The 26,719-nt window shown below is 45.9% G+C and overlaps 1 long non-coding RNA gene across 4 annotated transcripts in view; it reads left to right on the top strand.

Moving 5' to 3' along the window:
- Window positions 1–20,045, top strand: part of LOC124850499 — a 35,667-nt gene extending 15,622 nt beyond the window's left edge. The window contains exons 2-9 of one of the 4 annotated variants that reach the window (XR_007031423.1): window positions 4,360–4,434; window positions 14,229–14,408; window positions 15,079–18,032; window positions 18,224–18,355; window positions 18,993–19,081; window positions 19,278–19,462; window positions 19,546–19,699; window positions 19,830–20,045. This is a non-coding gene — a long non-coding RNA (uncharacterized LOC124850499). Of the gene's footprint in view, window positions 1–1,041; window positions 2,825–4,359; window positions 4,435–14,228; window positions 14,409–15,078; window positions 18,356–18,992; window positions 19,082–19,277; window positions 19,463–19,545; window positions 19,700–19,829 lie in introns of those variants that run through there. The other 3 variants (XR_007031422.1, XR_007031424.1, XR_007031421.1) reach the window with 3 other exon arrangements.
- The last annotated feature ends 6,674 nt before the right edge of the window (window positions 20,046–26,719 follow it).

The raw sequence follows: 26,719 nt of genomic DNA, 5'->3' as shown, positions 1-26,719 counted from the left end.
GTTGGACTGTTCACGATTCCATTAAAATCGTGAACTGATTGGTAACAAGAGGCGAAGTACAGATAGTTAAAGAAAAATTGTGATACGGATATATTGTCTGGTATCTACATTTAAAAAGAAAAATAAAAGCAATAATTCCTTAGATGTTGTTATCAGTGCCCTTAAGACGAGGGACATTCTAAAAGGCTTAACGTGATTAAATGAGCTCAATGCAAGATAATGTCCATAATTATAGGAATTATGGTTTAGATTTTTTTGACAGCTGTTAGTGTTTTGTGACGAGAAATATCTGAGAGAAATTTGGAGAGTATTGATGCTGCTTTGGCACGTTAGCTTACCTGTAATTACGTGAAGTCTGTTCACGTTAAACGTTAGGGGTTTAGTACGGTCCGGTCTTGGCGGAGGTTCGAGCTCTGCTGAGTGACGCTCTAGTTGTTTGATCGATGTCTCTTCATCTTTACTCTTCTTCTGGTTGATTTACCTGCTGAGCTTTAATATAGTTTCCACTTTGAGTATGAAACTCAGGATGACAACTATATTTCCCCTCCTTCACCGTCGTATCTGTCTCTTCCTGCACTTTCTGCCTAAAAGGACACGATGATGGAACATTCTCGCTTCTTAGATTTTTTGGGGGGATTGTTTATATGAATTTTTTTTTCTTTTTAAGGTAGTCACAGAGCTGCGGTGGACCAATCTGAAATCTTCAGAGGACAGACACATCATTTAGGAGGTCTGGAGGAAAACTGAGTCGAGATGGCAAATAGATAATGAGACGGCTAAAAGCTTGATCTTAAGAATAATTTGCTTCTCTCGCGGCGCGGCCTCGAGTGGGGAAACCGTTAATCAAAGGTTAGAATGAAATAAACTTTGTTCAAAGATCCTTTTCCCCAAACATTTAAGACTTGGAGGGCGAGAAGGGCAGAGGGAAAAAAAAATCCAATTATTTTCCTCTTTTATCACTTCACTCGTTACAAATAAGACACGCTCTCTGAGAGGCAACACAGTTTAGTTTTATAATTGCTGTTTTACCACCTGCCAGTTCGGCTAACAGTCACTCCGTCTGTCCTCCCCCTCGTGGCTCTCCAGCCCGACATCATCAGCCCTGCTCCAATTAGAGCCGTCGCTGCTTCTGACCACGACGAAGCCGCTCCGTCGTTTATTAACCGGAAACAAAACAAAGAGCAGTGAATATCATTCTTTATTGTCATTTTTACTTAATGTCCGTCCTGCCCTCGATTCTTGTGAGCTGGTTAAACGTGACATTGTTTCCTTCTTCTCAGTTTGATGTTTGTGACAGGCTGGTCGGCCATGTTGGTCACACTGTAGGGAAAAACACATAATGGTTAAAAGTTGGGCTCCGTCAAAAACAACTCACCAACTTTACCTGAAAACTACTGCTCCTGCTGTTTTTATGGTGCCCAGAGGATGAACCCCACAGATCCTTGTGACTCCACTTGAACACAATAAAATAACTTGAATCTTTTACACAGATTTGCATCAAACTTCCTGCTCACATTCCTGCTCCTCAGAGGATGAACAAGAGACTGTACTCGCAGATTCTTCCCCCCGTTGTAAAATAACACGAGCAAAAATCTCTCCGATTCAGGAGGTCCAGCCAGGTCAGAGCGTGGAAACACCCGAGTGGGTGAAACAGCTCCCGTTGTTTCCTGTTCACTTTCTTTTCTGGGAGAAAAAAACTATTGTTTTATTTTGTGCACTGACGTGTTTCTGGCTCCATCATCTGCGGACCTTGTTCTTCTTAGATGAAATGTTTCGTTACATTATGGTGCAACACCCTCCGCTCAGATGTAATGGATTTAAGCGCTCGTCCTCGGCCAGGACGGAGCCCCCGCGGCACAAATCACACATACCCACCTCACCTGCAGCCGCCGTCGTTGCTTCGGGATTTTTTTTCATTTGTCAAGTTTTTGTTTTTCTACGTACGACGTGTTACACGTTTACGCCTGACTTTGGAAAATTAAGTCCTGGGGGGTGAAAACATCAGGCCTGATAGCAATAGAAGAAGGGGACCAGGAAAGTTCTCAGCTCCAGTGTGAGCAGAGCAGATGACTGGATGTTCCCTCAAAACAAATTATCAAAAACAAACAGAAACCAATAACCTGTTACAACCCTCCCCCCCCACCTCCTCCACCCCCGTCCGACATGTAAAACTGTCTCTGGGTGGCGTCGACACCCTGCAGCCACGCAAACGCCAGGAAATATGGAAAGAGGAAAAGAACAACATCCACAAAAAACACGGGCAGGAAATTTTCACCGCGAGGGTGAAAATGAGAAACGACATAATAAAGCGATTCTATTAAAAAGCCATCTGACCGTTAATAAAAGTAATGATTTGATGAGGACGTCCTGTCGCAGAGCCAGAGGCGGCACACAGGAAGACGAGGAGGAGGAGGCGGACCAGGCTTTATTTTCATCCTCCGACATCACAAAGACGGGAAAAATGAGACAAAGTGTGAGCGTGTGTGTGTGTGTGTGATGGGGGGGTAACATAAAAAACAATTGCTGCCTCTCCCATCTCTGACTTAATGAGATTTGCTGGCTGCTGCCGCTGTGGCCGGGGCTCAGGCATTATTTGTTGTTGCAGGTGATGGCAGGATTGGATAAAACACATATCTGGCAGCGAGGCGCGGCGTCGACTTTCTCATCTGCCGCGGAATATCAGACTCACCTTCTGTCAGTCTGCGGCTCCAGATGCTGCACGCTGAGAAACACAGATTTACATTTCAGATACAAATTCCGGAGACACGAGCACGAACGCGGGCGTCGGAGAGACGTGAGGCCGGAGAGTCGGTGTTTAAAAAAGGTATTTCGGTGCAGCTGCTTCATGAAGCCGCACCTCGGGTTCGTTCATCTTCATCACCCGCTGCCAAACTGATGTTCAGGGGAAAGCTGCTAAAGGCAGATTGATTTGTTGCTAAAGGTTGTCATTGCGCGATTACATAATTTGGTTATGACGTGAAATTGCATTAATGCGTAGAATACACAAAAATGTGTATATCTCATCTCTCAGTTTAGATTTTATATTATCAAATATTTTCTTTGTAGAAGTTATAAAAACAACAGCAAAGATTCTGTAACTGGTGAAACGCTGCTGTCAGTTTGTATATTAATCTGTGATAAAAATGCTGCCTCAGAACGGTTACAGGTTAGCTAATGTTATTTCAGGTTGGCTAACATTATTACAGCCAAGCTAACATTATTACAGGTTAAGTAATTTAATCACAGGTTAGCTAACGTTACTACAGACAAGCTAAGGTTATTACAGGTTAAGTAATTAAATCACAGGTTAGCTAACGTTACTACAGACAAGCTAATGTTATTACAGGTTAGCTAACTTCATTAAATGTTATGTCATTTTATTACAGGTTAGCTAACGTTACTACAGGCAAGCTAACGTTATTACAGGTTAGCAACAGTTATTACAGGTTAAGCAATTTAATTACAGGTTAGCTAGTGTTATTAAAGTTTAAGTAGTTTTATAGCGTTAGCTAACGTTACTACTGGCAAGCTAACGTTATTACAGGTCAGCTAACGTTATTACAGGTGATGTTATTTCATTACAGGTTAGCTAACGTTATTACAGGTGATGTTATTTCATTACAGGTTAGCTAACATTACTACGGGCAAGCTAACGTTATTGGAGGTTAGCTAACGTAATTGCAGGTACGTTCAATTCCAGCAGCTAACCAGCGACAATACAGACACAACAACCTCTTGTCAAAGAGGGAAAATACTAGCTTTTTAGCGGTTGAGTCCCATTTCCAAAGTTGCTACTGTAAACAAATTGTAATAGTAGCCAAATTTGTTGCTAGCTGGGGAAAAAATGTTGCTTGGCTATAGTCAGAAAGTTGCGAAATCTTTCAACAGGGTTGCTTATTTGGCGACACTGTCCACGCCCTCGTCTCGAAGATTCCCACCTCAGATGCCTCTGAAGTTCTTCACCACCTCTGTGTCCTTTGCTCAAATCGTAGATAATACATGATGTAGTATACACCCTCTTCTCTTTAAGGTTTAATCTCCACTGTCTCTTCTCCACCATCTGCTTCTTGTCATTGTCCTCAGTCCTCCCACGGGACGCGGTGATGTCGTTAGACTGATGGGCTCATTTAGACCATAGAACTTTTTAAAAAGGGAAACGTGTAAGTGTGAAATTGTCTCTCGTTCTTTTAAATGGAAGAGGCATTTCACCTTCAGCTGTTTGGCAACAAAGTGAAAACCCAGGACTCTGAGTCGTGAGTTTAGCGTAAAGACTTCTTGAGATGCAACAGTTTTCATTTCCTCTCTATGAAAGAAACTATTCTTATTGTGGCCCGTGTTTTCTTCTTCTGTTTCTTTCAGGGTTCAATCCCACAACTTGTTTCACTCCAACTCTCACCTGCCGTCTTCATAGACACGACGTCTGTTCAGACGAAGGTGGGAAAAAATTAAAAACTTGTATTTTATTGTGTTGAGAAAAATATCATCTATAGTTTCAGAGAGAAAAAAACACCAGCACTGCTTTAGAGACGTTGATGACTTTGCGGTCGGACTGAAGATACAAGATACTGTAGACGACTCTGTCTTTTGGGTTTTAATGCACTTTAAATAAACACAAATGGAAATTTGACACCTGTCATTTAGGTTTTTCAAATGAAAAACAGAAGCTGTTTTTGTGGGAACACTGAACAGCTCAGTGTACAGGAAGCACCAGGACATGTTTCAGTTCGTGGGGAGCGGGAAAGATCGATGCACTCCGCAGCAAAGGCGGGATGACTGCGGCGTAAAGAAATCAGGATTTCTGTGGACGCGGCACAAATGGCGCCGTTTGTGCCCCGTCAATGTTTTTTTCCATTTCTGAAATGAACCGTGAGTGACAGCGTCATTACCGTCACTGTGTCGGAATCAGAGGAAACAAAGACGTCGAAGGTTCCGCTGTTCCTCCGTCGCAGGAGACGACCTTCAACACTTTACGATGTAATCGGTTACTCTCTCGCTCACACGCAATTCAGTCGGTAGCTTTTAAAAGTAGGAGTTCAGCACCCAACCCTGTTCACACACACTCACACACACACACACACTCACACACACACACACACACACACACACACACACACACACACTCTCGCTCTCTCTCTCTCTCTCTCTCTCTCTCTCTCTCTCTCTCTCTCTCTCTCTCTCTCTCTCTCTCTCTCTCTCTCTCTCTCTCTCTCTCTCTCTCTCTCTCTCTCTCTCTCTCTCTCTCTCACACACACACACACACACACAGAGCTTCTTAGGCTTGATAATAACTTGTTGTTGGTGTTTTCGTTTCACTGTACAAAGCTGCTGGGTCCAAACAGCCGACGGTCGAGATGAGCAGGTTTTTAATGAGATCCAGAAAAACACAGAGGAGTAGATAGAGAGAGAGAATTACATCACATGAAGGGAGAGGAGGAAGAAAAAAAGAAAGGAAGGTAGAGAAGAGTAAAGTAGAAGAGAATAATAAGAAGAACGTCATTATTCTCTAATTACGAAATACAATTTACATTCAGTTATTTCAGTGCATATATTTGAAGATTATCTTGTTCATGTGAATTTTACAGACCATTTACCACATTTACAAAAATTATTTCCAAATCATGTTGCTGCAATAATTATCATACAGTATTAAACCTATTTTTTTTGGGGGGGGGGGGTATTCTGAGGGAAATATTCTCTGTGGTGGTTAATTTACAAAAACGATACTTTGCTGAGATCATAAACTCATAAAAGTGTTAAATTCTCTGATATTAACATGACAAATTTAAAATCTTTTCACCAAGTTTTTGTGAAATGCGTTAAGTAGTTTTAGCGTAATCCTGCTGACAGACAGACAGGCAGGCCGACAGACAGATGGGCAGACAGACAGACAGGCAGATAGACGGGCAGACCGACAGACAGACGGGCAGACAGACAGACAGACAGACAGGAGGACAGACGGGCCGACAGACAGATGGGCAGACAGACAGACAGACAGGCAGACAGACGGGCAGACAGACAGGCAGGCCGACAGACAGACGGGCAGACAGACGGGCAGACAGACAGGCAGGCAGACAGGCAGGCCGACAGACAGACGGGCAGACAGACGGGCAGACAGACAGGCAGGCAGACAGACGGGCAGGCAGACAGACGGGCAGACAGGCAGGCCGACAGACAGACGGGCAGACGGGCAGGCAGGCAGACTGGGGTGAAATCACTCTTTCCCCATTTACATTCTGTGAACAGGTGGATAATTCCATTTGATTTAAGAAAATAAAAGTATCTCCGGACGCCAGAAAAGTCTCTAAATTCTTCCCAGTTTGGTCCTGAGTCTCATTTCAGGATTTTATTTATTTGCAACAGGAAGAAAAGAAAAAAAAGACCTGATGAGCTGATAATTTTTCCTGCTTGAATAAATATAATTTTTTGACACTTCACTGTCTCTTTATATTTATACGTTGTGTTTAAAACGTCCAGAACCGCTGTAGATCGGCTGAAACTCAACTCTGCGGCTCGTCCACTAACTCGTGAGTTTTCTTTAACCGACGGGAAAGAAAGTGTGGAAATCTAAAAATGGCCGGTTCTAAATCCGCACGTCCGTTAATGCTCAGTGAGAGAAGAAGAAGAAGAAGAAAACAGAGTGTGTAATTACATGGAGCTTTCTGGGCCTTAATGTGGGATTGATTTCTAACTGCAGGACATCCTTGAACCAGATCCTTAAAAATGAAGAGAGGAAAAAAAAGGGGGAACGGCGCCTTAAGTGAATTTAAAAATGCAGGAATAATTACACATATACTGCAAACTAATTAAGAAGCTGTGAACTCCGCGGCCTCGCTCCTCCCTCGCAGTGATTACTCCGCTCATATTTCACACTGCAGCTAATTCCTCTGCTGCAAAACGGACGGAAGCAAAAACGCCACGAGAATGGACCAGTGACTTCAGACATGGACCAAAAAAAAAGAAATTAAAATTAAAAAAGGAAGAAAGTCAGACTGTGGTTACTATTTCAAAGTCGTCATATTAATTGTGTTGGAGGGGAGAGAAGGAAGAGAAAGTCTGTCTGCTGAGAAACATGGATATTTTTATTATTCAATGGATGTAATTTATATCTGCGGCAGGATGAAGCCAAGAGCCGAGGACAAAGACCGAACCACCGTCCAGCCAGAATAAAACTATGACTCTCAGGACCATATTCATAAAATTCAGCTTCTCCAGAGTCAAACGGCTGAAAAACGAGAAAGACAAGATCAACAAACTGAAACTGATCAAGTCAAATGTCCAGATTTGAAGTTAAATCTGATCCAGGCGTCTAAACGAAATGAAATGATTTTTATTTTTCTGTTTCAGCGTCATCATCACTTCCTGCGAAGTCACATTAGCTTTGAACAGACGAGGAGCCACGCCCACAATATTAACTTACATCAGCAACAGTCCCTGATTCTCACACACGAGACGTAAATACAGATTCAACCAGTGGAGACAATAACCTAATCAATAAACTCTACTCAAGCCCTCGATCAATAACATAAAACAAGAGTGTTCCTGTCAAAATGATTCAAATCTGTCGATTATTTTCTTGAGTACCGATTGAATAGTGAAAATTGTTGATCGTGTTCCTCAAAATCCCAAAATGATGTTTTGTTTTGTCCACACACTGAAGATATTTAGTTAATTATCACAGAAGAACAAAGTAACCAGAAAATATTCACTTTTAAGAAGCTGAAATCAGAGAATTTTGACTTTTGTTTTGATTAAACCAAAAAAAAAACGATAAAATCAAATATCAAAAATACAAATCGAAGAATTGATCTACTTTATGAAAATCAAATATATTTTCGAATTTAATTTAATCGTTGTTACACCATCGTGAACATAACAATAAAAACAGGCCAGAGAAGTGAACTGGATTCAACCTAATAACTTCATCTATAAATAAAAAATTAGACCCCAACTGATATGAGCCTTTAAATGTGCATTTATGTTTTATATTTTAGGTCAAATGTTTTTTCTTGATTCTAGTTCTATTTCGTGGTTGCATTTGTCATTTTTATTAGTTTCTCATGATCAAGATTATGGTTAAATTAAAATAGCCTCAATTACATTTCTTTGTCATAGAAAGGTTTGATAACGACATCTTAGAATCATTGACAGATTTAAATATATATATATATATATATATATATATATATATATATATATACACACACACACACACACACACACACACATATATAAACCGGCCAATGTATTGGTATTGAGAATCTTGTGCTCCCTAATATCAATATTGGCCCCCAAAAATTCATATTGGTTGGGCTCTATAACAAATCCCATTCAGATAAGATTAATAATAGTAATAATAATAATCCCTAAACTTCCTTTCAGTGACACTTTAGTAAACAAACCACAAAAGGTTTTGGTTTCTTTATCAGTCAGGAAGCGTCTGTTTTTAATTCTCTCATTCACACTTTTAGATTAAAGGAGAAAAATAAATCCATTTCTGAACCCACAACACAAGAACTAATGAATGTTCCACAATATCACAACAATATGAATCTGACTGTGCACAGCGGCTGTCGGCCAATAATCATCTGCAAAGCAATAAACTCAGCGCTCGCACACACACACACACACACACACACTGTGTGGTTGACAGATTAATGACCCATCAGCTCTGTGTCTCTGTGTCCGTATGCTGCACGTTAAGTTTTCATCAACGCTCATGTGGAACTGACTTTGGCTGCAGAAACACGACACCGGTCGCCGGGGAAAAAACGACTCTGTGCCAAACTGCTTCCAAACCCCCCCCCCCGACTCCGACACGTTGCTGCAATTAGCGTCAGGCTAAAGTGAGTTAGCTGCAGATGGGACCTGATCGGTGACGCCAGAAAAAACGACTGAGAGCAAACTGACTTCAGGCCCGTTTGTGTTCATCAGCTGATGGACGAGGGCGCACACGGAACACTGTCGAGAATCACAACGAAAAATCGTCTACGATTAATAACGGACTAACGGAGAATTTGAGTTTCCTCTTCGCCGCTGGGTCGTCGTCATCGTCGTGCAGAGTGTGACATGTCAGGATGTTGTAGACGACTCTTCAGCAGACGAGCGTCGGCTTCAGATGACTCTGAGCCCATTGTAGCTGCTGGATCAAAAGCAGCATCACCACAGAAGAAGAAGAAGTTGAACGAAGCGACGGGAAAGTGACGCGTGTCATGATGAAGCTGAAGAAGAAAAATACTGTCAAGTGAAGAGGCTTTCAGAAAAATAATGAAATAAAAACACGCAGGTAGATTTAGTTTCATGTAGTTAAACCGCCAGTAAAAACAGACTGACGCAGTGAACTTCATCTGTCGCTCTGCACTTCAGACGTCCATCATCCACCCTGACCTCTGATCCCTGACCTCCGACGAGCCCGAGCTCGACCCTCGCCACGCAACCCGACGCTCGCTCATCTGGACTGTTGAGTCTTTGGTGGGCGGGGCCAGCGGCTGACGTCTCCGCTGCTTCGATTGGTCTCTTTGTTAACAAGGAAGTTATCGTTTCACCCCCGTGTTTCGTTTTTTCACGAGACATTAATCGTTCAACAGCTGCAAACGTCGTGGTCCTACGAGTCGGCTGGCGACGTCACTTGGCCGACGTCGACGGTGTTTTGCTCGCTCCAGTGTTTTTGGGCCGACTCCGTCTTTTCACCTGCTTTATTCTCAGTCATCGACTGAATGACTCGTTAAGGAGCTGATTTTCCTTCTTCTTCTTCTCTCTCCGAGTGTGTAGAGATCCTCAGTAACACCTCGCAACGACACAGTGTCTCTCTGTGCCCAGAGAACAAAGACAGAAGCAGCGGAGAGAAGAAGAGGAGAAAGGCTTTTTTTTTTTTTTTAAGTCTTCACTCTCCTTCTCTTTGTGCCGTCAAATCTGCCGGGTGAGTGGATTAGTCGAATCTTCAAGCTGCTCTTCAAAGTCAACTCTGCTCTCAACCCACTCTCCTCCTCCTCTCTCCCTCCGCTGCTCTCTGGTCCGTCGTCTTTCTCTTCTTTAACTTCTCAAAGCTGCAGATACTCGCACTGGCTTTATCAGCTGCTGTACAATTTAACAAAATCCTCCACAAAGACTTACAGGCAGAGGACACGCAGAGAGAGGAACCACTACCACCACCACCACCGCCGCCGCCGCCGCTCAAATATGCAAACCACGCCTGCTGCCAGATAGACTGAGAGTGAAGAGCGGCTGCTGTCGGTGACTTCTGCTCCTCGTCTCCGTCTCTAGAAGGAGAAGGTTTCCACCGGAGGAGGGTGATGATGATGACATCTCCCGTTCATCACTTGAATCGTCCTGTCGGTGATCGAAGACTCAGGCCGTGGGGATCGAACCTCCGTGGGCGGTGGGCTCGTCGTCAAGGCCGTTGACGTTTGTTTTCGAAGCGACGGTTGAGTTGTTTCGGAGACGGCGGACGTCCTATTGAGGAGATGGTTCTGGTTCGTCACACAGATCAACAAGTGGTCAGTGCATGGTGTCCCTGTGGGCGTCTCTTTCTCTCAGAATAATGTTGTCATCTCGCAGACAGAATGTCTGTCTCCACATTTGGGACAAAGGACCAACAACCTTACGACTAGACTCAACAGAGTCGGGATTGTGGCTGCAGCTAAGGATTATTTTCATTATCCATTAATCTGACGATTATTTTCTCGATCAATCGATTAGTTGGTTGGTCCAAAAACTGTTATAAAATGGTGAAAAATGTCAATTGGGTTTCCAAAACCCCAAGATGATGGGGTTTTTTTGTCCACACACTAAAGATATTTAGCTTAGTGTCACAGAGGAGCAAAGAAACCAGAAAATATTCACACTTAAGAAGCTGAAATCAGAGAATTTGGACTTTTTCTTTCATAAAAACGACTTAAACCGATTAATCGATTATCTAAATAGTTGGCGATTCATTTAGTAGTCGATACAGAAGTATTTATTATAGGGGCTCAATATGTTGAGTAGATTTCTGGTTCGTGACACAGATCAACAAGTGGTCAGTGCATAGTGTCCCTGTGGGCGTCTCCATCTCGCTCAGAATAATGTCGTCATCTCGCAGACAGAATGTCTGTCGCCATAGAAACGCTCTCTGTCTCAGTACATTTAGGACAAAGGACGAACAACCTCACAACTGTAGACTCAACATTCGGGATGATGTCACTGGGTTTGTTTCGAGCCGCTGCAGCGACAGTTGAGTCGACTGAGGCGAGTGAGAGACGCGCTTGAACTCGGTCGGAGCTGAAGGCGAGAAGTGAAGCGTCCTCGTGTTTCCAGTTTGCCCTTCGCTGAACTCGTCTTCAGTAAGAATAGGACGCCATGTTAATCAGAGCTGATTAAAGAGAAACCTTCGGTCTCTGGTCATAAAAAAAACCCCCACGAGAGTCTGAGCCGCGGCTTCTCTACAGATTACACATGTTTTTATTCCACACAGGTTTTTTTAAAGTCTGTGATTCTCATAAGACTTTTAAACTTTGAGCAACTTGTTCCACAACATAAGTTACAGATGTGTGATACACATAATTCTTTGAGCCTCGCCAGTGAGTCAAGGTCACAGGGTCATTTAAAGTTTGAATGTTTTAAAAGTGTTTTAAAAGTTGGTTTAAAAAAAATTATATATATATATATATATATATATATATATATATATATATATATATGTGTGCGTTGGTTTCGTGTGAAGACGTCAGTGGATCAGTGAGATGAATGTTGACTATCGGGGCCGGAGCCAGAATTTGTTCAGTGAAACTCTGAAATGTCTCAACAAGAAAAAATGAACAAAACAAGAATAGCAAATGTTTGTGAAATGATCTTGATTTTTCAGTTTTGTTTTTCCGTCACGTTTTTGAATCTGTTCTTTTTCCCCGAGGTTTTCCAGGCTGTTGGAGAAAAGTGTCGTCAACTTCTTCTTCTTCTTCAGTTGTTTGGCCGAACATCGACGTTTTTACTTTTCCTGAAGTTCCCCCAGCATGTGAGGCGTTTAGGGAACATCTGTAAATTGTAATGACAGGAGATAACCTGGGTTTATGATCTCTCTCGTCCAGTATTTACATCTTACATGTGAGTGTGTACATTTATATAAATGAATATGATCATGATTACTCCCCTCCATGACACTGTGATCACCACTGTCTGCTGACGTCATCAAAATATCATGAATAAGATGTAGTTTTATTTGTGGTGTGGCTGAAAGACGCCCGACGTCCATCAGATGAACTCTGGCTGCACAAATCTGATACGTTTTCTTTTAAATATTTCATTTTGTAAATGGCGACGGCTCCAGAAACACGGCAGCAGATCGTGACATGTAAAACTCTGCAGCAGCCGCTGGTTAAGGAAACCACGGGACGTCTGTTTGATCAGAGCGCGGACGCCCTCCGCAAAAAAACGGACTGACAGAGCGCCGCCGCTAATCCGGCGTTAGCGAGGCGTTGCTGCGGCTGCGTCTCTCCCAGCTGGAGTAAGTACCTGTTCACGCCGCGCCGATAAGCGGCCGAGAGCCGCGGCTTCGCCGCCTCTCCTCCGCGACTCTCACCTCGATTAGCTCCGTCGCGCAGACGAGGATTTTTCCTCTGTGCAATAACATCCAGGTGCAGAACGAACGCCGAAGCTTCCCACCTCCAGAAACAGCTCCGACTCTTCAACATCACCAATGATTGGACAGGAGACGGAGAGTGTGTGTGTGTGTGTGTGTGTGTGTGTGTATGTGTGTGTGTGTGTGTTATAGTTCAGACTCCTTCTGATATTTGCTCGCATCCAGATACGAAAAAGCTAAATCTGCGTCCGGATCACTTTGATTTTTCAGACCGTTCCGGTTGAATCGTGGCGACTTGACACTTTGTTTTCAACCGTTAAAAGTATGGAAGCGTGAAAGGAGAGAAATCCTCATGAGAAACTGAACAAGTTTAACTCCAGACCTCGATTAATGAGCAAACTGATGTGACGAGGGATCCACGAGGATTTCTGCTCACACTTCATCCTGCTGACAGACAGACAGACACCGACAGGCAGTCGGAACAATTTCTATAACGTCGGGGGGGGGAAATCATTTGTCATCACCTTCGCCATATTGGATATGTTTCTGCCCCTGTCCGTCGTTTGTCATCAGGATTACGCCACAACTCCTGAACAGATTTCCAGGAAACACGTTTTGGACGCATGGAACATGGGCCAAGAAAGACTCCCTTCAATTTTGGTGTTGGATCTGGAAAAAAAAGGGGGAAGATCCAGAAATTGTTTTTAAAAAAATCTCTCTCTTTAACTTTGCAACATGCTGCGTTTTAAAACCTCCTCCCCAGTTTCCGGGGGAGTGACTCCGGGATGTCGACGGGAGCGTTGGCAGAGCTTCGTCTGCTGAGCGACATCCCAGTTTTGAGACGTGTCACTTCTTAAGACACACAGATCCAGATTGAGAGGAAAGCCTGCGGGGGAGTTCCCCGTTCGCTCGTTCAAACCTCAGCAGCAGCGAGAGCAACACGAAGAAAAGAGTTGCTTTCCAGCAGCAGCAGCAGCGATGTTTGGTCCCCGAGGCCTCGTCCTCTGTTCTCCACCCTGACGCTCATCACGCAGATGTAAACCCTGAACATCACAGACTCTGCACTCGGTGGATCAAACCCTCCGCCCGTCCGCTTCTGACGACTCGTTACCTGACGCCTTTGAAGGTTCAGATAATCGCGTCTCATCCCAGAAGATGGGACGAAGCAGAAACACGAGGACGCGTAAAAAAAACCGCATCTTTAGGAACGGATGCGTGAAAAGTGTGATATGTACAGAGAGAGAAAAACAAAATGAGTTTTTGATGGAGGTTTTTAATTCGTATACGGAGACGGTGCCCCCCCCCCCACATTCTTATTTCTCCACACACTGAGGTTTTTTTTTAAATTTAGAAAGCTCGTGTGTAAACGGGGCAGCGGGGAATTCAACTCTCCAAGAGGAAAAAAAAGAAAAGCATCTTCAGCTCCTTGATGAGCCGGAACAACAGCTGATGTAGGACACGACTCCCAGAGGTTAATCAAAAACACCAACAACTACACCCCCCCCCCCCCCCCACACACACAGGGGTCCCACAGAGGCTTCGCTTATATAAACTAACCACCATCTTTCCCATCATGCCTTGCTGGATGGAGAGTCGGGGCCTGGGAGACCAGTGAGGGCAGTTAACCGACCCAGTTCCCTTTCTCTCTTCTATCTATTAAAACTCTCTCTTCCTCCAGCTGCAGCCTCAACAACATCCGCCGCGAGAGGGGACGGAAGTGGACGGAAGGAAAACGAAAGCAGAACACAGGAGAGGTTCCTCCGGGCCCCTGGGGGCCGAGCTCAGCGCCCGAGGAACTGGAGACTGTTTGCACGACGCGTGACGAGATGATGGACGATCCTGAAGAGCAGGAAACTGAGTGAGCGCTGTAAAAAACAATTCAGATGTCAAATCACGTCACGGTCTAAAGTGGAGCTTAATGAGTTTCATGAATCAGAATCTGAAAGCATCAAGAAAAATGACACTTGGATTCATGAACATTCTTGAAACAAGAAGATTTTTATTGAACTGCTGCTGAAACTTTCATCAAGAAAAAAGATGAAATATGGGTAAATATTTCTCTCTAAAGGCATCGACGGACATTTTTTTCTCATTTTAATACCGAATAAATTTGAATAGCGACGAGAAAAGTTCCGTTGTAACGAGAAACAACAAGAATTCTTTTTTTGACATAACGAGATAAAGTGAAATGTTAAAACAAGAAAATCTTCTCGTAATAAGGATAAAATATTATGACAATGAAAACTGACTAATTTTCATTAATATGTCATAACATTGGCTCTATTTACAGAGGATTTTCGTCATTCTTAGTTTTAATCCCTGGAATTTTTCGTGGACAGAAAACGTCTCCTGAGTCAAAACTTTACTCTCTGGACAAGATTTAATTGCAGATATGAAACGTTTCGTTTCACTGGTTATGAATATTTCTGTCTGTCTCCAGGCTTCTGTGTCTCTGGTTGGACCACGGGGATTTATTCCTCTTTCATATTGTTTAATCTTTTCTGCTCTGATCTGTGTTTGTGGGTCAGTGGGTGATGCGTTCAGGGACCAACCCCCTCACAACCCGCCTTCAACTGGCAGAATAACGGGCGACTAGCTGGTAAACATTCAAATATTAGTAACGGAACATAACCTCTCCGCCAAGGAGGTTATGTTCGCACCCTGTCTGTCTGCCTGCCTGTGTGTCTGTCTGTCTGTCTGTCTGCCTGCCTGCCTGCCTGTCTGTCTGTGTCTGTCTGTCAGCAGGATGAAAAGCTCCGGAACAGATTCCCAGTAAACTTGGTGGAAGTTTGGAACATGGAGCAAGAAAGAATCCATGAAATGTTGCTGTGGATTGTGTTCATTTATCAAAAACGTCTTCTCACGACAGCCCAGATGTCCCAGGTTTCCCCTAGCACTTAAACGCAGCGTCCCTGTGGAGCTGGAGTCAGTTACATTAATGTAAATCCTTGATTCTTTCTTCGGAACCTAAAAAAAGGACCAGATACATGATTCTGAAGTTAAAGCCCCAGTGTGTACATTTTTTTAATTTTCATATATGAACACAAAGTTAAGGACAACATATTCAAGTTATTCTAAATATGACACACTGTAGCTTATAACACCTTTTTGTGAAATATTAATATTACACCGGTTTGTGTTTTGTGCGACTGTTTCATGTTTGTCGTGGAACGGAACCTGAAATCTCACACAAATCATCATTTACATCTGAAGAAGTTTTCATATGTAGATGATGACGTTCTGTTTGTTCATTTTCAGTCTGTGTTGACCCTCCTCTGTCTGGGCGTGTCCCGTCCTGATTGGCCGATCAGGGGTGCGAGCGGCGCTCGGGTACAGGTGTCGACGGCCTGGTTCTGTCAGACGGACTCTTTACAGAGAGACACGTGCAGCGTCAGCTGCTGCAGCAGGAGAAGTTGCACAGCTTCATTTGTTGGCGAGGACAAATCGGCCGAGATCTCCCCGGCGAGATTAATGGCACAGCAAATCATGGCTCATGTTGCCGCGGCGACAGGCGTTCCCCGGCTGCCATTTCCCGCCGCCGCCGCGGCTCATTTAAGAGCCGTATAATCTCGCAGGTGACGGGGGAAATCGCATCGCTGGACCAGGACGCCTGACAGCTGCATTAAGGCCTGCCAGGGCCGCTTCACAACCCCCCCCCCCATCATCCCCCAGCATGCCTCAGTCACAGAGAGGAGGCTCTTATGGAGCTGATCTCCGTGGAGTTAGAAGATGCGTCTTCATCCTGCTCTCCTCTGTCAGGATTCTTGGTTCTAACAAAGCCTCAAATCTTCTCGGGTACAGAAAACAGCATTTGAATAAACGACACACACAATGTTGAGTAAAGATCTTCTCATGTACAGTGAGATAAGAGCAGCATCAGCTGTTGGTGGATCTTTACCTTCGTCATGGACGAACCTCCAAATTGAATCACTCAAAGATATCAGTTAGTTTGAGATATCACTCAAAGATATCATAAATATGTCTGATTTTTAAAATCAAGATCCATAAATGATTCCCTGGGAAATCAATGAGAATTTCCCCAAAATCTTGCAATGTTAAAAAATGTCATGTTCCATCAGACAGGGGTGACAACATCAGCTCCTTGGCGGAGGCAAATATCTCAATTCCCAGCTGCCACTGTGGTTGACCTCGCCCCCTCACCAGCCCCGCCCACACCTGCACAGGTCAACCTCGTCCACACATCAGGTCCGACAGCGGACAGTGAGACGTCGGCTTCATATTCATATTAACGTGAGGGTTCCTTTTTTTTGTCTCAGACTCCAAAACCAGGGACAAACGGTGGGAGTGTGAACGCTCCCTGCGGAGGTCAGAGGTCAGGGGTCGGCTGTTTGATGCCTCTGTCTGAACGTGTTCTCTCTGTGAGGTTCCCCGGGTTCCACTCGGAGCTTTTATCTCTCCAGGTTCCTCAGATCCAGTCGGGCAGGAATCACGATTCACTTCACCAGGCAACAGTCAGTTTGAAGAATAACAACAAACACATTTCAATTCCCACTTAACTCAACGACGTCTCAAATTAGCGAGAGCTGGTTTCATTTCCCCCGTCGGAGGAAGAGGAGCGGCGTCTGACAGCGTCGCGTCTCGCGGCTGCTCCGTCACCTCCCGGTTGATCCCCGCTCGCCTCATGAAGTCCGACTCAACGGCTAAAAACTCTCTGCAAGGTCGGGGGCGAGAGGCGCTCGGGGCCCAATCAGGACGTATCGCTCGACCCATCAAACCCTCGTCTGCTCTGGCGGCGGAGGACGAGAGGGACGAGGCGCCTCGGCCGGCTGATCGCACAAGTCCAATTAGACGGGGCGGCGGGCCGCCGCTCGCCGCCGCTGCCTTTCTTCTTTTAATCCCAGCTGTTCAGGTTTCACCTTCACCCCTTCGTCAGCGTTGGTAAACGCGAGCTGACGTCAGTCAGCCGAAGCTCGAGGAAGACGCCGCAGCCTGAGCGGTGTGTTTACCCTTTTTTTTTGTCAGCAGGATTAAAAACTACTGAGCAGATTTCCAGTCGTGGGAACATGGACCAGGAAAGAATCCTTTCGATTTTGGGGAGGATCCGAACAAAGGCTCCGCCCCATCCGGGAATTTTTGTATCTCTTTCTTTAACTTCCTTTTTTTTTCTCTCTCACATTTTCACGATATATATATATATATATATCTACACATTTATTTTATTTCCTGATTCTCAGTAGTAAATACTGCACGAGAACAAAAACAAATCTTCACCTGATCCGTGGAAACAAACAATCCGCAGGGTTTTTTTCCGACTCTTCAGTCGTTTCTCTGATGTATTCGCTCACATCTCGACTGCTCGGGTCTTTTCTGAGACGTATTTCTGTAGCAGCTGTGGAAGGAAACCGGCCCTCCACTCTCCGCCCGCCCTCCTCCCTCCAACCGCCCGCCGCCGCCGCCGCCGCCAGATTTGTGATTAAACAGCCACTTTGTCATGTGAGACGGACGTAATGCATCAACACAGGTGAGCGTGAGAGCCTGTAGTGGAGTTTATCATCATGACTGCTTCAAAAATTGAAATGGGTTATTTATTGGGTGTCAGTCACGTCAGGAACACACACATACACACACACACACAGCTGTTTTCTTCCCGTCTGACTGAGGCACCGTTATTATTATTATTATTATTATTATGATTATTTATTTTTTTGACAGATCGCCCAGGCCGCAGCCCATTAGTAATCCTCCCCCGCCGCCCCCGGTGTTTATTATTCCCCCGGCAACAAGACGGATAACGTACGAGGGGGAAACCTGCTCGTCTACCTGCAGCGCTCCAACAGGACGCAGGTCAGAGCCCAAATTAAAGTCGTGAAAACCAAATCCACCAAAGTGATTCAGGCAGCGAGTCGTGTCGGAGATTCATGACGGCAATACACATCCAGCAGCAGGAGGATGAGGAGGAGGAGGAGTGAGGAAGGTGTCAGGGACGAGGACATTGGAGAGATGAGAAAGGAGGCAGGACGAAGAAAGGTGGAAAGAAATTACTACAACAAGGAGGAAATCAAAAAAGGAAAGAAAGACAGAAAAAGAAATGAGGGGAACAATAGATAGAGGCAGATAGAGCAAAGAAATGAAAAAAGACAGGAAGGATGACGGGAAGGAAGACAAAAAAGTAAAAGTATGTGCAGGGATGAGGGGAAAGGAGTTGAGGTGTAAGGGACGAGGAAACGAGTGATAAGAAAGGAGGGAGGAAAGACGGAAGACAGATGGAGGGAAGGAAGGAGATGGAAGAAACAAAGATGAAGAAAGATACAGTAGACATAAGATAAATGTGTGGTGTCGTCCGGCCTGTGTTTTAAAATAATAATAATTATTATTATTATAATAATCTCATGTCACACGTGTGTGTGTGTGTGTGTGTGTGTGTGTGTGTGTGTGTGTGTGTGTGTGTGTGTGTGTGTGTGTGTGTGTGTGTGTGTGTCAGAAAACTGATGTTTGAACAGTTTCGGAGGAAACAAGAAGACGGAGAGCCGCCATTTTGTCTCCTGTTCAAGCTGCTCGTTATAATTACAGGTGAATGATAAATCAGAACAGAACTTGTTTTTTTTCCACTTTTCCGTTGGAAAACCGTCCCGATGACCGAGCGTCTGTCGAGCGTCTCTCCGGTGACGCGGCGGCGGACGGTTACAGATGGTGAGCGGAGGGCAGGAAGTGGGACGGACGCAAATGAGCCCTGGGTTTAAATGGGACTGTTTTTTTATTCATGAAGGATTGACGGAGTCGTGGAGGAGATGAATGAAATATGCATGGACCCGCCCGCCGGACCACTGATGGATTTTTTTGCTCCGTCCTGTGCGGCCTCCACATTGCGCCGCGCTGCCCGGCGACTCGCGGTCTGAACCAATCTTACCATTTTTATATGATTACGAAAGATGAATTAAACTGGAAAAAGGGGTAATAAGTTGGCACAACTTTTCTTGATATCTTAGGAGTTTGAGTTGGCACAAATTGAATTTTTAATTTGAATTTTTTTGCAGTGCAGCACATCCGGGATCGTTTCTGATTGGTTACTGTATCTGTCACTGTGGATGTCACCGATGAGGTCACAGCCAGTGTCGGTGTCATCAGATGAAGCCTCAGCATGTTCGTGATTATGTGGCCCCCGGGGCCCCTGAGGCTCTCGGGTCCATGGTGCAGTTGCCTGCTTGTTTCTTTTAGTTGAACAGTTTCATATTTTCTAGTAGATTTTTCGAATTTTACTGGATTTTACTTGTTTCCTGAGTAAATTATTTAAATACTTTTTATCCCCACACCTCTGCAGCTGCTTCATCTTTCCGCTGTCGAACACGTCGTCGCCCCGGGGAACAAGTTTCCGTCTCCGCCTGTTTCTGCTTGGAAGTTTCCGTGACGTGAAGTTTTCCCCCGTCGGGGGGCCTTCCCCCGCAGGAGCTGCTCATGGCTGTTCTTCTACGAACCGACGTCCTGTATCGACCGACACGAGCGTCCGGCTGCCGGGGCAGACGTCGTCACTGTTTCAGGCACGTGCTGATCGATCGGTCGCGACCGGCATTGCTGACATCGGCGAAGTGCAGCTTCAGCCCCGGGGCCACGAGAGGAGACGAGGACGGATCCGACTCACTGAGCCTCGTCTCCCAGTGAAGAGAGAAAGATGTGTTTGTGCACATCTCAACTATTACACGGGGCATTAAGCGAATTTTGGAGAAAGCTCGCTTCTCTCTTTGTTGTTGTCGTGCCGGTCATGCGATCGTCGTGTACCGAGAGGGAAGGAGGAGCAAACGCTAACTGGCCTTCGCGACAACGCGTCACGCGAATATTCCGCTCGAGTTGAAATATATATTTGTGGGAATTATGAATTTAAGGTTTGTTTGTTTGTCAGCAGGATGAACACGCTGGGGAGATTTTGTGACGCGAACGCCTCGGGATCCTCCGGGAGGAGGAGCCTCCGTGATCACCTGCTGCTCCACCTGCCGCCAGCGGGACCCCGACCGCCGGCGAAGCTGCGGTGAGTGGACGCACGAGGGCGGATTGCGATGTTTTGCATTGCACACGGCAGCTTCCGTCTCCACACGGCGTTAACATGTGAGGGCGTGCAACATGGTGATGTGAGCGTGTGAAACACGCGAGCCGCGCGTCCCCCTCTCGCTGTCTTGCGGCGGGATCAAAGCCCGCGTCACTGTCGCGCGCTCGTGTCAGCCGATCAGAGCCGACCGCGAGGCCTCTCGGAAACGCGGCCGTTTCATGTTCGCGAGCTCATCAGAGCAGCGGAGGGGGAAATCTCAGCCGGGCTAATTGAGGCCCCAGCGACACAAAGTGCTGCAATTAACCTTATTGGATTTTTTTTTTTCCCCGCGGTTTCATGTTTGACAGGAGTAACGGAAGCTGTGGAGCTTCCCGGATCACACTCGCGCGTGTCTTTGTTTTTGTTGCTTCGGGCAGAAACTGGTAAAAAAAACCAAAAAAAAAAACCCTATGTCATCCATCTTTAAAAGAAATCAACCTTGCTCTGGATCAGATTCTGTCTTTCAGGATCATTTCTACGGCCGAGAGCTTCACAGCAGACGGACTGACGAACACGTCGCTGCATTCGTAACGATGAACAGTGCACCGGCCTCTCTGCATCAGAAGGGAGTGACATAATCTCAAATCAGATCAGCTCGTTTTCTCTCTCTCTCTCTCTCTCGCTCAATACGACTCAATATCACAGGATATATATATATATATATATATATATATATATATATATATATATATTTTACAATGTGCACACGAGTCCCACAGATTTGTGTTTGAGTGCAGCGTTGATACAGTGACTGAGCTTTTATCCAGATTATTCTCCAAGAAGAGAAGAATGTGAGGAGAGTGAACGAGGAGCCGCCGCGGTCCTTGATCCCGCCGGCCTCCCTCTCATGAAGTGAAGGACTTCCAGCTGGAGGAGGAAAAAAGGCAGATTTTAAAGCTTTCTGCTCGGCGACAGACCTTGACTGTGTTGTGATCAGTGAGCTTCTCCTGGTCGCTGCTCACGGATGAATAGAGTAAAAAAAAAAAAGAATGCTCAGCCGAGCGGAAGAAAGAGGAACCTTCACCGGCAGGACGGCTCACTTCAGTTCAATTCAGACCTGCAGTCTTGGTTCAAGCTGACAAACGGTCTCTGCTCCGAGTCGTCTGTGTTTTTAGCTGCTGGATAAAAAAAGATTCGAACAGGAAAGTTTAACTCTGGTCTGTCTCTGTCTTTTACACTATTTGAATATTACATCTTTGTTTCTGTTGGAGCTTCTAAAGTAGAGTTACGCTTTTATCACAACTCCAGGGTTGTTTCCTTCACCCCTGTCTGTCTGTTAGTCAGTATGTCAGAAGGATTATGCAAAAACTACTGACTGGATTTTCATGGAGGAGGAACCCCCGACGTTTTGCCTGGGATCTGTGGGCAGAAGGAGCATAGGGATGAGAGAACATAGGGATGAGAGAACATAGGGATGAGGGAACATAGGGATGAGAGAACATAGGGATGAGGGAACATAGGGATGAAGGAACATAGGGATGAAGGAACATAGGGATGAGGGAACATAGGGCTGAGGGAACATAGGGCTGAGGGAACATAGGGATGAGGGAACATAGGGATGAGGGAAAATAGGGCTGAGGGAACATAGGGATGAGGGAACATAGGGATGAGGGAACATAGGGATGAGGGAACATTGGGCTGAGGGAACATAGGGATGAGGGAACATTGGGCTGAGGGAACATAGGGATGAGGGAACATAGGGATGAGGGAACACAGGGATGAGGGAACACAGGGATGAGGGAACATAGGGATGAAGGAACATAGGGATGAGGGAACATAGGGATGAGGGAACATAGGGATGAGGGAACATAGGGATGAGGGAACATAGGGCTGAGGGAACATAGGGTTGAGGGAACACAGGGATGAGGGAACATAGGGATGAAGGAACATAGGGATGAAGGAACATAGGGATGAGGGAACATAGGGATGAGGGAACATAGGGCTGAGGGAACATAGGGATGAGGGAACATAGGGATGAAGGAACATAGGGATGAGGGAACATAGGGATGAGGGAACATAGGGATGAGGGAACACAGGGATGAGGGAACAGGGATGAGGGAACATAGGGATGAGGGAACACAGGGATGAGGGAACATAGGGATGAGGGAACATAGGGTTGAGGGAACATAGTGTTGAGGGAACATAGGGATGAGGGAACATAGGGATGAAGGAACATAGGGATGAAGGAACATAGAGTTGAGGGGACATAGGGATGAGGGAACATAGGGATGAGGGAACATAGGGATGAGGGAAAATAGGGCTGAGGGAACATAGGGATGAGGGAACATAGGGATGAGGGAACATAGGGATGAGGGAACATAGGGCTGAGGGAACATAGGGATGAGGGAACACAGGGATGAGGGAACATAGAGTTGAGGGAACATAGGGATGAGGGAACATAGGGATGAGGGAACACAGGGATGAGGGAACAGGGATGAGGGAACATAGGGATGAGGGAACACAGGGATGAGGGAACATAGGGATGAGGGAACATAGGGTTGAGGGAACATAGTGTTGAGGGAACATAGGGATGAGGGAACATAGGGATGAAGGAACATAGGGATGAAGGAACATAGAGTTGAGGGGACATAGGGATGAGGGAACATAGGGATGAAGGAACATAGGGATGAAGGAACATAGAGTTGAGGGGACATAGGGATGAGGGAACATAGGGATGAGGGAACATAGGGATGAGGGAACATAGGGTTGAGGGAACATAGGGTTGAGGGAACACAGGGATGAGGGAACACAGATGAGGGAACATAGGGATGAGGGAACATAGGGATGAAGGAACATAGAGTTGAGGGAACATAGGGTTGAGGGAACACAGGGATGAGGGAACACAGATGAGGGAACATAGGGATGAGGGAACATAGGGATGAGGGAACATAGGGCTGAGGGAACATAGGGATGAAGGAACATAGGGATGAGGGAACATAGGGCTGAGGGAACATAGGGATGAAGGAACATAGGGATGAGGGAACATAGGGATGAAGGAACATAGGGATGAGGGAACATAGGGATGAGGGAACATAGGGATGAGGGAACATAGGGATGAGGGAACATAGTGTTGAGGGAACATAGGGATGAGGGAACATAGGGATGAAGGAACATAGGGATGAAGGAACATAGAGTTGAGGGGACATAGGGATGAGGGAACATAGGGATGAGGGAACACAGGGATGAGGGAACATAGGGAAGAGGGAACATAGGGATGAAGGAACATAGAGTTGAGGGGACATAGGGATGAGGGAACATAGGGATGAGGGAACATAGGGATGAGGGAACATAGGGAAGAGGGAACATAGGTATGAAGGAACATAGAGTTGAGGGGACATAGGGATGAGGGAACATAGGGTTGAGGGAACACAGGGCTGAGGGCACAAGGACAGAGTAGCATCATGTAGAAATACTGTGAGTAAAGTATAAATAACTCAAATGTGTACTTGAGCAAATGTTCTGTCCATCACCGCTTCTCTTCTGTCCTAAAACCGTGTTTCCTGCCTCGTCTGCAAGAGTTTCATGTCAAACCTCGTCTCCACCTTTTCTCCTCGCACCTCGAGTTTACGGCCCTGTATTTAGTATTTCGTGTCGGACATGGACAGTGTGATGTTCCGGCTCGCCCGTGACGGCATCGCGGGCCGAGCTGACAGAAGTGGCGTTTAATTCTTTGCTCCGTCTCCTTCTCCCCCCACCGCCTCTCTCCTCACAGCCGCCGCTCCGGGGCGTACGGAGAGGAAACAACGAACCGAGACCCCATTTTAATTAGTTCCTCTTCTTCTGCAAACCCGCCGCCGCCGCCACTGTCAGGTTCCTCCGAGCAGGAAGGTTTTTGTCGTCAGGCAGCCCCCGTTTCAGCCACCGAGGCCGCTGATTTCACCGCACCGTGATCACACATTCTCCACATTAATTAAAGTTTCATACCAAGTGTCTGCGGGGAATCGCTGTTTCGCAGCCGAGCTCCCGTCCAGATGGCTGCTGATACGAAGCCTCGGTGGACGGCTCTTTTGTTTCCCCACCGCCACGGAGACACATTCAACATTTCTGTCGAGTAAAATGAACTTTCTCTTAATTGTCGGAAATTAAACGAAGCAACTTCCGATCACGTCGGAAAAACTCCGGGGAGCTCGTCGAGCTGAGTCGATGCTCGGATGGTGTCAGCCGATACAAAGATGGTGAAGATGATGATGCATAAATGTGGTATTTCATTTGATACTTTGCCTGAATATCTTAAATTCGGATTTAGTGGTTACGGTTCATTTCAACTTTTTTCCGGTGAATGTAGTAGAAGTGGGCTGCACGGTGGCGTAGTGGTTACCGCTGTCACCTCGCAGCAAGAAGGTTCTGGGTTTGAGTCCCGGTTCCAACCAACCGGGGCCTTTCTGTGTGGAGTTTGCATGTTCTCCCCGTGTGTGCGTGGGTTCTCTCCGGGTTCTCCGGCTTCCTCCCACAGTCTAAGACATGCAGAATGGGGTCAGGTTCATTGGAGACTCTGAATTGACCGTAGGTGTGAATGTGAGAGTGAATGGTTGTCCGTCTCTGTATGTGGCCCTGTGATAGGCTGCCTCTCGACCAGCGTCGTTCACGTAGAGTTAGTGAGTTTGTTCTGATCGGACGTTTACACTTTTAAATGTTCGGTCAAAGTGTCTCAACATGGACGAGATTCGCAGCGCGACATCGTCTCTTTGGTCTGTTACGGGTTCCGCCTCTCGCCCAATGTCAGCTGGGATTGGCTCCATGAATATGTGTCCAACCCTGCTGAACATAATGTCGCCCACATTAAATGTAAAAATGGATAAGTGTAAAGACCTGGTGTTGATTATGTTTTCAGATTTGTCTTTATGAGTTTGTAGCAGACATATAATCCAATATATAAATCTGATCAAATCTGAGTTTCCCACAAATTCCTGGATTGTCCCTTTAATTGTCGTCGTATTTTCCACATCAGTGACACAGCAGGTTTCAGACCTGCCCTGATATTTATAATATATTCACACGCTGTTCACTTCAACGTCCGCTGACCTCACTGGGAGTTTTGCCAGTTTTTTTCTTTTTCTGCTGACGCTGCTTCTAACCAGCGGCAGTAAAGCGTTGATGTGGAGCTGTTAAACAGAGAAAATCACACTGAGCCTCATCATCGTCTCGCCGTTTCCATCCGTCACCGGCGGCTTGTGAAACTTTTACTGCCGACGTCCAGGAGAAGAGACTTCACAAAGCACGACGTGTGTGTGTGTGTGTGTGTGTGTGTGTGTGTGTGTGTGTGTGTGTGTGTGTGTGTGTGTGTGTGTGTGTGTGTGTGTGTGTGTGTGTGTGTGTGTGTGTGTGTGTGTGTGTGTGTGTGTGTGTGTGTGTGTGTGTGTGTGTGTGTGTGTGTGCGTGCGTGCGATCACTGTACCTTATTCTCTACCGTCCATATCTCCCTGTACCTTTCATTGTTCTTCTATCAAAGACAGATGATGTAACGACTGAGCCGCTGACCTGCAGAGACGCGCCGATCGATACATTCAAACTTGAGGCTTACAGCAGCGTCGTGTGTCACAGTAGGACTCAGATCAGACCACAGTTTGTTTCCCATGGACGACGGACCGGTGACGCCGTCTTTCTTCAACTGTAACTGCACGTTTAACTTTGTCCTGAAACATCTTCTGTCTCCATCATGTTTCCTGTTGCAGCTGCAACCAAAGACTTTTTTTTAAATGTTTTTTTTTAAATAAACCAAACCTGTGCTGGAGTTTTCCACGCGTGGATGTGAGAGGAGGATATGAAGACATAGCAACAGTCGCCGCGTGGAAACAAATATCTGTGAGCCTCCTCCGGCAGCTCGCTGTAAATCAGCATGTGGCGGAAACATATTTCCTCCCCTCTCCGCCGCCTATGGCAGCCTGCGATGGGGGGGGGGGGGGGCACAGAGCTGTAATGTATGAGTGTTTGTGTGGCGGAGGTTGGAAAACAACTCCAAACTGTCAAATGACCCGCATCAGTAGAAAAAATGGAAACAGACGACGAGGTAAATAAGCTGAAAATATGAAAGCCGGGGCTCATAGATCTTCGCAGAGAGAGAGAGACACTGCTCAGGTGTGACATCCTGCAGATGACACGTATGACAAATGACCCGACACGGGGGAGCAGGG

This window comes from Scophthalmus maximus, chromosome 9 (genome assembly GCF_022379125.1).
Source record: "Scophthalmus maximus strain ysfricsl-2021 chromosome 9, ASM2237912v1, whole genome shotgun sequence".
NCBI lineage: Eukaryota > Metazoa > Chordata > Actinopteri > Pleuronectiformes > Scophthalmidae > Scophthalmus > Scophthalmus maximus.
Note: the sequence above shows the minus strand (reverse complement) of the source record. Positions and strands in the feature narration are given on the sequence as shown.